Below are 11,185 nucleotides of genomic sequence, written 5' to 3' on the forward strand. Positions count from 1 at the left end.
ATCATCAAAAGTTTATTGAATGACTGCTTTTTGCCAGGCACTTGTGCTAATTTCTGGGTATGTAGAGATGGATAAAATCAAATAATTCCTGCCATCAGGTAGTTTATAGTCCATTAAAGAAGGAAGATGCATAAATGAATAAATGAAGCAGAAATATAGTAGATTTATACATGGAGCTGAGTGGTGAAGGATGATTAAATGCCCATCTGTTAAATGATACATGGAAAGGACAGTCCAGGCAGAAGGAGAAAAACAATCAAAAGCAGAATTGTATGTTTGTATCAGCAAATATGTTAGCATGTCTTATCAGGAAAAGAAGAATAAATATAAGGCAGCACAGATTCACTACTTCATGGCTAGAAGCTCACATTTTGTTTTACATGACGAGAAGAGAAGATTTTGAAGAATATTAATTTGGGGTAGAAGATCACATTTGGACTTTAGAAAATGAAATTTTGTTTCTCATTTTTTAAAGTCCTGAAAATATCCTACATTCTTTGTCTACTTTTTACAGACCTCTTTGTCCATTTTTTTGACCTTGGTATCAATTGATAAATAGCTCTTCTACAATTGATAGGTATTTATTTTGGTGTGATTTTATTCAGACATTTTTGTTTTATGTTCATCATACTCCCCATGTTTTATGTTCTTTACAGGTACTTCATAGCCTAAAATGAAAGCTTTGTTTGACTTGCTTTTTTTGCCATCACTTTGAGTAAAATTTGAAGATATTTTTCTATTTGGTTTTTGACTTCTAAAACTTCACTTGTTAAGACTTTATTTTTTAATCCAGTTTTAGGTTCACATCAAAATTGAAAGAAAGGTACAGAGATTTTCCATATACCCCCTGCCTCCACACATGCATAGCATCCTCCACCAGATGGTACATTTGTTGCAACAAATAAACATACATTGACACATCATTAACACCCAGAGTCCATAGTTTACATTAAGGTTCATTCTTGGTGTTGTACATTCTGTGGGTTTTGACAAATGTGTAATGACATATATCCACCATCACAATATCATACAAAGTATTTTCACTTCCCTAAAACCCCATTGTGTTCTGCCTATTCATCTCTCCCCCACTCTCACCCCAGCAACCACTAATCTTTTAATTTTTTTCATAGTTTTGCCTTTTCCAGAATGTCATGTAGTTGGAATTATAACAGTATGTAGCCTTTTCAGATCGGCTTCTTTCACTTAGTAACACGCATTTAATGTTTCTCCATGTCGTTTCACGGCTTGAGAGCTCATTTCTTTTTAGTACTGACTAATATTCCATTGTCTGGATGTACCATAGTTTATCCATTCACCTACTGAAGGACATCTTGTTTGCTTACACGTTTTGGCAATTATTAACAAAGCTCCTATCAACATCTGTGTGCAGGTTTTTGTGTAAAATAAGTTTGCAACTGCTTTGGGTAAATACCAAAGAGTGTGATTACTGGATCATATGGTTAGAGTATGTTTAGCTGTGTAAGAAACTGCCAAACTGTTTTTCTGAGTGCCAAGACCATTGTGTATTCCCACCAGCAGTAAATGAGAGTTCCTGTCGCTCCACATCCTTGCCAGCATTTGTTGTCATCAGTGTTCTGGATTTTGACCATTCTGATAAGTGTGCAGTGGCATCTTACTTTTGTTTTAATTTTCATTTCCCTGATGACATATCATATGGGGCAACTTCTCATATGCTTATTTATCATCTGTATATCTTTGTTGTTGAGGTGTTTGTTTAGGTCTTGGGACTCTTTTTAAATCAGGTTGTTTGTTTTTTTCATTGTTGAGTTTTTTAAGAGTTCTTTGTATATTTTGGACAACCATCCTTTATCCGATGTATCTTTTGCAAATATTTACTCCCAGTATGTGGTTTGTCTTTTCATTCTCTTGATATTACCTTTCACAGAGCAGAAGTTTTTATGTTTTAATGAAGTTCAGCTTATCAACTATTTGTTTTATAGATTTTATCTTTGGTGTTGTATTTTAAAAGTCATCACCATACCCAATTGAGTTTATTCTTATATTATCTTCTAGAAGTTTTGTAGCTTTGCATTTTACATTTAAGTCTGTGATCCATTTTGAATTAATTTTTGTGGAGTGTAATGTGTGACTAAATTCTTTTTTTGCATGTGGATGTCCAGTTGCTCAGACACACTTTGTTGAAAAGAGAATCTTGGCCCAGTGTGTTGCCTTTGCTTTTTTGTCAAGGATCACATGACCATATTTATGTGGGTCTATTTCTGGGCTCTCTATTCTCTTCCATTGATCTGTTTGTCTACTCTTTCACCAGTACCACTCTGTCTTGACTTCTTGTAGCTTTACAGTAAGAACTGAAGTCAAGTAGTGTCAGTCTTCCAACTTTATTCCCATTTAATACTGTGTTGGCTATCCTGAATATTTTTTTTAGTTGGTATTACTACAGTAAGTCCCCTACTTATGAATGAGTTCTGTTCTGAGAGTGTGTTCATAAGTCCAATTTGTTCATTAAGTCCAACAAAATTAGCCTAGGTACCCAACTAACACAATCGGCTATATAGTACTGTACTGTAATAGGTTTATAATAATTTTCACACAAATAATATATAAAAAACAAACGCATAAAATAAAGAAAACATTTTTAATCTTACAGTAAAGTACCTTGAAAAGTACAGTAGTACAGTACAACAGCTGGCATATAGTGGCTGGCATCGAGTGAATAGACAAGAAGAGTTACTGACTGGAGGAGGGAGAGGAGGTGGGAGATGGTAGAGCTGAAGGATAGTCAGCAATAGGAGACAGAAGGCAAGGTGCAATTTCACTCATGCCGGATGATGGAACGCACATTCGCATCTTTGAAAGTTCTCAACTTGTAGGTTCGTATGTAGGGGACTTAATGTATTATTATTTTATTATTTTGGTTTTTTTATCCTGTTTAACTCAAGGCCAGGTAAAAATCACGAAAAGTCCTTTGGGATTTGTGGAGATCAGGGATTATGGAAGTGAATTTAAATCTACTTTTTCCTTACCTCAAGAGTGTAGCCCTTTGAGTCCCCAGCTTAACATGGCAAGGGTTCTTATACAATTCCCACCCTAGATTTAAATTATATCCCTATTTTTTTACTTACTCCATAAGACTTCGAACTACAGCCTGCATTTCCTGGCTTGTCAGGACTGATAGGACAAAAATATTTGTATGCTCAAATATAATGCCTGCATTTCTTTCTTTAGTTTCCCTGAGAATCTGGCTTGGCCCTATCCTATTAGCCTGAAAGCTCTTCTGAATGCATTCAATCATCAAGAATATTTACCCAGCAGTTTTATTGTTTTCCTTGTAAAAGTCGGTCCTAATAAAGAACTTGATCCAAGTTATTAGAAACAGAAGCCCTCATCTCTGAATCTCTAGTACTTTATAGAGTACTTGACACAAATTAAACACTTCATAATGAAAAAATGAATTGTTGAGGAGTGCTTTTATCAATCATTTTTGAGCCTTAGTCACAAATTACGTGTTTCATAGTTGAATGAATTTGAAATGTTACTTCTAAAGTTCTGAAAATGAATAACTTTTAGAAAATAAGCATCTCTGCCTCAGGTGAAACTTTAAACTAAAAGCCTTCTGTTAACTTTTGAAGCAATTTTCCATGGGTAAAATTTCGCAGTATGAAGCTTTCTAAAACCAACTTTCATGATTCTTGCTAATGCACACCAGCTGAAATTTAGATTTGGTAAAGTAACACTTAACAGAGCTTATTATTTATAAATGAAAAAAACAATTGATGTTTAAACATCAATTTGATGAAAACATATTGGAGCTCAATGTCAATTTCCTTAAATATTTTTCAAATACTTAAAGGAAGCATTTAATTTTTGGCACTGAAGTCAGTTAAGTCTTTTGTATACATGGATAAAAATAGATAATGCATGAAATTGCAATGAGACTTCTTTAAAGCTGCTTAAAAGTTTATATCAAGAATACTCCATAGAATATTGTGATTCTATTAAAATATCAGAGAGCTTTTATAGAAATCTAACAAAAACTAATGGATAAAATATATCATGTAGTTGATTTCAGATGTGGACAGTATAGATACTCATTGAGAATTGTATGAATCTCCATTAAGTACCATATACATTTTCTGATTGTGATGGACATACCTTAGAGTGACCTCCATTGAGTCATGCCTTTGTATTGAGTTCTTCCTTTGGAGTGTGGGCAGTAGCTATAACTTGCTTTGAACCAATAGAATGTGGTATTCCCTTGATTAGGTAATGTTATATGGCAAAAGTGAAGGGATTTTGCAAGATGTTATTAAAATCCCTAAGTAATTTTCTTTAAGTTAAGCAAAAGGTTAGCTTGAGTGGACCTGACCTGATCAGCTAAGAGGGTCTTGAGGTCAGAGACTCAAAGCAGCAGAGACACTGTCCTCCTGGCCGCAAAGAACAAAGGGCTATGTGATGATGGTTACCTGGCACTGAATGTTGGGTGACCTCAAGGAGCTAAGCCCTATCACTTCAAGGAACTGAAGTGACTCTGCCAACAACAAGTGAGTTTTTAGAAGCAAATATCAAGATCAGATAATATCACATCCCTGGCCAACTCCATGATGAAACCTTGTGAGCTTGAAGACCCAGTTATCACACAGACACACTCCTGATCCACAGAAACAGAGATAATAAATGTGTGCCGTTTAAAGTTGCTAAATGTGTGGTATTTTGTTACATAACAATAGAAAACAAACACAAAAATACTCACAAGTTCTTCTAGAAACAACAATATTGTAAGGAAAATTTCTCCCTTCAAATTCTACCTGAAAGAAAATTTTAATAAGCCTCTATAAATCAATAACTGAATATAAAGTAACAGATGAAAATAATCGAATTACATTATTATAACATTTTAACAATGTCATTACCTTTTACTATAGCCAAAAACTAATTGTTAACAAGATCATTGTAGTGTGTTATGACAAACTGATTTCTGAACTGATCTCAATTATTCTTTTTAATTTTTATCTAATTAGACAATTGGTTCATGTTCCTCTCAGAAAATACATTAAAGCAAAATTAAAAAAATAATAAAAGACTGTAATAATCGCTTCTAATCTTCATTCAAGAAGTTAATGAGGACATTTTGATCTACAAGTCTTTAAATATTTCCTATGCCTTCCTGCAAAGGCACACACACACACACACACACACACACACACAGAGTCAAATATTTATAAAATTGGAAGAATATTGTCATTCACTGTAATATTTTTCCAATCAACTCTATATCTATACCATATTTAATATAATGTATTTCCATTTTATATATTCATCTACATCATTATCTTTAAAATGAATAGTCTGTATGATATAAAAATATATTAAATATATTCCATATTTCTGATTATATTTTTCTAAATTTCTTTTTATTTTAAACAAAACTGTAAAAAACATTTGTTCACATGTATCTTAACACATTTTCTGATCACTTCATTAGGAACCTTACTAAAAATAGAACTCTTTATGACTCTATAGCATTAAATAGTCATTCCTGATTTAGAGATTACCCACATTGTTATACACTATTTTATATGTGCCTCTCATGCTGGTAAGAGTCTTACTTTGATTTGAGGCTCTTCAGTTAGTCAGACATATATGAACACCCTATTATACGTAAGGAGTCCAGCTACAGATCAAAACCCATTGTGTGATCTTTCAGGCCAACCACAGACAAGGGCAGGACTCTCCCTGGCTGGTATCCCAGGGACGCTGCCCTCCCCACACCAGACTGGGTGCCCGGCCCTTGCACTGCAGTCTCTGCAGAGAGTCACGGTCAAGGAATCAGAGGCCAGCCATGCTCACGGACATCTTTGCATTTCTAGTCCAGATACCTCCCATGAAAATCTTTTCATCAGGGGACCTTGACTGAGGCACTTTTAAGGTGTCTCCATGGAGACCTCCTTATTGGGATGGGGGAGGGACTTGACACTTTTCTCCACTTGGACTTGGTAGTTTTCTACTCCTAGTTCTTCCCTGCTCTCCTTCTCTACACATCCTGGATCCATAAAACGTCAGGAGCCTTTCCTTTAGGGCCTACCGAGGGGAAGATGACTCCCCCGATCTGCACTAATGCACCTGACTCTCCAGGTGCTGGTTCCTGGGTAAAAATAAAAGACCGTGGAGCTGTGCCTATTTTGGCCTCTTGTGAGAGAATAAAGCTTAGATTGTTATTCTCAGTTTGGCTCATTGTCCTGATTGACCACCTCAACGCCTGGCAGAGGTGGCTGCAAGTTAAATTAGTCAAGAGACAATAGAGTATATTCATTTGATCAGCTAGTAAATTGGGATCTGCCAGAAAACATCTAGGTTATATCTGATAGCTCTTTCACTTAAAAACCTGTCTTTTCACATGTTTTGGAGTTACAGTGCTCTGAATTATTATAGATTCTTAACTTTAAGAGGTTGACAGCCCAAATAAGCAACTTCTTTGTTATGTTCAAGAATAGTCATCTCTTTATTCCTTCAGCCAATGATTTAAATTTGTTCCTCTTTAAGAAAGGTTTGGGATGTGTCTCATAATAATTGATATCAGAATATTATTTACCATTTAGCTCAAATGTATTTAACTTTTATCAGTAATATTTTGGATAATTCTGGGTCCTGAGAAAAGTTAATGTGCCTTTTATATAAATTAAAACAATCTTTTTTAATTTTTAAAATACTTCAACAAATTAACTTAGATAATAAGTAAACTTTTAAATTATTTTTCTATTCTGAAACTTTTAGAGACATTTCTATTTTACTTTTGTTCAGTTTAAACAATATCCATGTATCTGCAAATAAGTACAACTGACTGTTATAGGTGATAAAAGTTGAGAATAAAAGATTAACAAAACATAATCCTTACATAAAAGATTATAAACAATGAAAAATAAGATTAAATATTATTCAGTACATTTTAAGCTGAAAGTGCCTTAATTAAACATGCAATCGTTTTTCTTAGTTGAAGTTTATTTTCTCTGACCATTATGTATTTCCTATCCTTCAGTTGGTAAGTTATTTTATATAAATTGTAATTCATCTAAAAAATTAAGAAATACTCATCTGTAACTTCTTCTTATAAGTAACATTTATCAAAAAAACTACATAAAATCTACAATTTTACTTCACTTTAGTGTAATATGTTGAAGCTAGTTATATTAGGTAATGATATGCTGTTGTTTGCATAAGTGCAAATGGAATCTTCAGCCAGAAAAGTTTAATCTCATCCAGTCTAAAACACAAAATATTTAATTCTGCAAACAACACAGGTTTACATATTGGTGGTTTAACTCACCATATAAGCATGTGTTTACAGAATTAGATGATCAGTTTATTATGTTAGCATCCTGCTGACTTTGAAGAAAAAATACATTATATTCATTATGCTGTTATTTTATTCTTTGGGAGTAATGTGATAGTCCATTGAATATAACTAAGAGTTTGGAAAAGGAGAAATGCTAGCAAAATTAGACAATGGTATGAGTTGTTTCTCAATATAAAATAGCCACTTGCATAGATTTGATACAAGGCTCAGGTCCATTTTAGAGAAAAGAACTCTCTTAAAGCAAAAAACTGGCACTTACAAGCTTAGCCTCTTGTTGCAAAGCAGTGCTTGTATTCAGGAAAAATGTCGACAAGTCATCTAAAAATAACACTGACTCTCAGGATCAACGCTTAGAATGAACTAAGCTAAAACTAAAGTATATCAGGCAATGGGACTATATATAGTATATATATATATACACTACCAAATGTAAGGTAGATAGATAGTGGGAAGCAGCCGCATAGCACAGGGAGATCAGCTCGGTGCTTTGTGACCGCCTGGAGGGGTGGGATGGGGAGGGTGGGAGGGAGGGAGATGCATGAGGGAAGGGATGTGGGAACAGATGTATATGTATGACTGATTCACTTTGTTATAAAGCAGAAACTAATTAAAAAAAAAAGAAATTTTCAACTTTATTAAAAAAAAGTAGAATTAAGAAGGTTATTGATGTAATGATTATACTTGGATAATGTTATCATCATTTTGATTGCTATTGCAGATATGAGGATGTTTAAAAGTGCACTTAGGGACTTCCCTGTTTGTACAGTGGTCTGTGCGTCCACTGCAGGGGGCGCGGGTTCAATCCCTGGTCAGGGAACTGAGGTCCCCCACGTTGTGTGGCACAGCCAAAAAAATGCACTTATATATTGCTTTTAGAAATGAAATTTATGTGCAGTTTCACTGAAAAACCAGTCAGTATACAAGGTCTGGTTCTTGCCTATATGGAATGTAAATATTTTACATTGAGGAAGGAAAGAGACCCATGCATAATACAACTGTCTAGGATTTTAAGCAAGTAAAAAATGTTGAGTATTTGTATAAACAGTGAGGGCCAGGTTTAACATATGGCAGGAGAGTGTAGACAAAATGGGATGATTGAGTTAGAGGAACCACTAACTAGTTAGATTGGGTGATTAGAAATAACAATGTGTATATTGGAAGGTGAAAATAATCTTGAGGATTTTTCTACCAGTGGTTGAAAATTTGATTTAAGGCACATAAATATGGTCACTTTATTCCTGTCCCATAATTTGTATTAGGCAAAATATTTTCTATCTCTGCCTTTTAATCTTAAAGCTAATTTGTAATTTTAGAATTTATGGTAGGAATTTTAAATGAATGCACATGGGTAAAGTATTATATAAAGAAAATGTTAAGTGCCATTACATAAATTCAACTTAAAATATTACCTTTGCCTTGTAATCTGCTGGTATTTATTTTGGGAGACCCTAGTTACCCTGTATTAGGTATATTCATCCAAACACAGTTAAAATAATCCTTGTAATAGAAGAAACAAGTCTAATAGCTAACATCAATATAGAATTACATTAGTGAGTGTACAATGTTTCATTGCTGAAAATTAATTCTAATTACAGTAATAAAAGTCTTTTAACTGACATCTTCACCTGTCATTCCTTTAGCTAATGGGAAGATATAAATGTACACAGACAAATGTTTTACTGAATTATAAGTGTGATAGATTTTCATAGACCGAGAAAGATCAGGCCTGTGAGAAACACATTAGTATGTTTCTCTTATTTCTAAAAAGGCAAATGCTAATGAAAAGTACTACAGTTCTTAATTCTATCCTTGGGAACTAATATGCATTTTCCTATCTATTATCCTACTTGTTTATGAGCCCTATTTAAATTTTCTGAGCTGAACATTAAGAATCTTTTATTAAATGGATTATTAATGATTAATAGAAGTTACAAAAGTAGAATTGCAAGTGTAATATTTTAAATTATTAAGTGTGGAAATTTAATTCTTGTGAAGTATTCACAGTTAAGTTATAAAATTTTTATTTAATTGAACATCTAAAATAATAATTTTCTTATCCTAAATAAACACAGATGTATATGTTTTTCAGTTTTGTACCAGGTATAGATTTAGGCCAAACTGTCCAATTCTCACTAATTTGTGAGTGTTGTGATCACTTCTTCCCAAGAAATCATAGGATAAATGAGTTGAACACATTTAACCACCATCTCTTTGCCAAAATTTCATATGTAAAACATCCTAAGTAAGTAGACATCTTAAAATGCCTTGATTTTTAAATGTGTAATGCAAATAGTCTTTGAAATTCTGCCGCTATAAAAAGGTAAGGAAAATTAATTTAAAATAAACTTCACTTTCATAATAATTTTGAATAGCTCTGGATAGTTTTAGGACAGTAAGATTTTTTGATTCATGTTTTAAGCTGTGAATAGGAGGTAACATTAAGAAAATATTCCCTGGCTTCCCCGGCTTCTCCCCCAAAATGTGGGATCATCCTTCCTAGGCTGGAGGAATGTCCATAAGGAAAGTTTCACCTTCTTGAAGATTAAAGCCTAGCAGTCCTGAGCTATTCCCAGTCCAAATGTCTGCAAAATTGAGAGAGACATCAAAACTCCTTCCACAAACTTCAGGGGACCCTGACTACATTCTGGTAATGAAGGTGGAAGAGGGAGGGCAGGCCCCAAATATGGTCTCCAGCCGCCACTGGAGCAGCTACTACAGCTCAGAGACCTACTGTCAGCGGTTCAGGCAGTTTCACTACAAGGAGTCACCTGGGCCCCAGGCGGCCCTGAGCCGGCTCCGCGAGCTTTGCTGTCAGTGGCTGAGGCCAGAGGTGCACAGCAAAGAGCAGATCCTGGAGCCGCTGGTGCTAGAGCAGTTCCTGGCCATGTTGCCTGAGGAACTGCAGGCCTGGCTTCAAGAGAACCAACCAGAGAGTGGAGAGGAAGCCGTGGTGATGCTGGAGGAGCTGGAGAAAGAGCATGACAGGGCAGCTGAACAGGTCTTTTTTGGACGAAATGAGGACATGCTTGCAAAGAAGCTACCAACTTGTGAAATCACTTAGGAGACACCACGTAGCCAGTTTAAACCCACAAAAAAGCAACTGCAGTGGGCATCGAAGGAGCTTCACACCTTAAGACAAAATGTTAGAGACACCAGAACTATAAATGTGAAATCAGCTTCAAGGCAAAAGACTTCTTCAGGCAAAGAACTGCATTACAAAGTTTCTAACACTCTTCGAATGAATGCTTCCCAGAGTTCCACATTTAGAGGAACCTGTGAACAAGATAGAAAGTTTGAAAGAAGACAGGGAAACCGTCCTTGAAAAAAAAAATTGTGATGAATGTGGGAAAGCCTTTAGTCAGAGCTCAGCCCTTAATCGACATCAGAGAATCCACAGTGGAGAGAAACCTTATACATATGATGTGTGTGCAAAGGCTTTCAGCCGAAGTGCAATCCTGATCAGCATTGAAGAATCCACACTGGGGAGAAACCCTTCAAATGTCATGAATGTGGGAAAGCCTTTAGTCAGAGCTTGAATCTTTTCAGACATAGGAAAAACCATGCTGGAGAAAAAGTCCCATCAGCGTTGTGAGGGAGTCAAAGCATTTACTGAGAACTTTTTCAACAGGGGAGAAGACACAAGGCACCAATACTCCTTTAGTATAAATCGGTAGTTTCAGTGGGCACCAGTTTCCTTTCAAAGGTTATAAAAGCCACAGGAGAGAATGTAGAATATTTTCTGTCAGCATTGTTTGCTTTTCTGCTTTTCAATAGTGTCAGTTCAGATGTTTGAGATTCTAAAGCTTAAATCGGATTTCCATCCCTAGTGCAGCTCTTGAAAAGATACTCTCA

At 35.1% G+C, this 11,185-nt stretch overlaps 1 pseudogene across 1 annotated transcript; it reads left to right on the top strand.

Annotated features, from left to right (window-relative positions):
* Positions 1–9,911: 9,911 nt before the first annotated feature.
* On the top strand, positions 9,912–10,960 carry LOC308626871 (zinc finger protein 396-like; annotated as a pseudogene). The gene has a single exon. The product of its transcript is annotated as a zinc finger protein 396-like (transcript).
* Positions 10,961–11,185: the final 225 nt, after the last annotated feature.

This window comes from Mesoplodon bidens, assembly GCF_964165515.1.
Source record: "Mesoplodon bidens genome assembly, chromosome: 13".
In the NCBI taxonomy this organism is placed as follows: Eukaryota; Metazoa; Chordata; class Mammalia; order Artiodactyla; family Ziphiidae; genus Mesoplodon; species Mesoplodon bidens.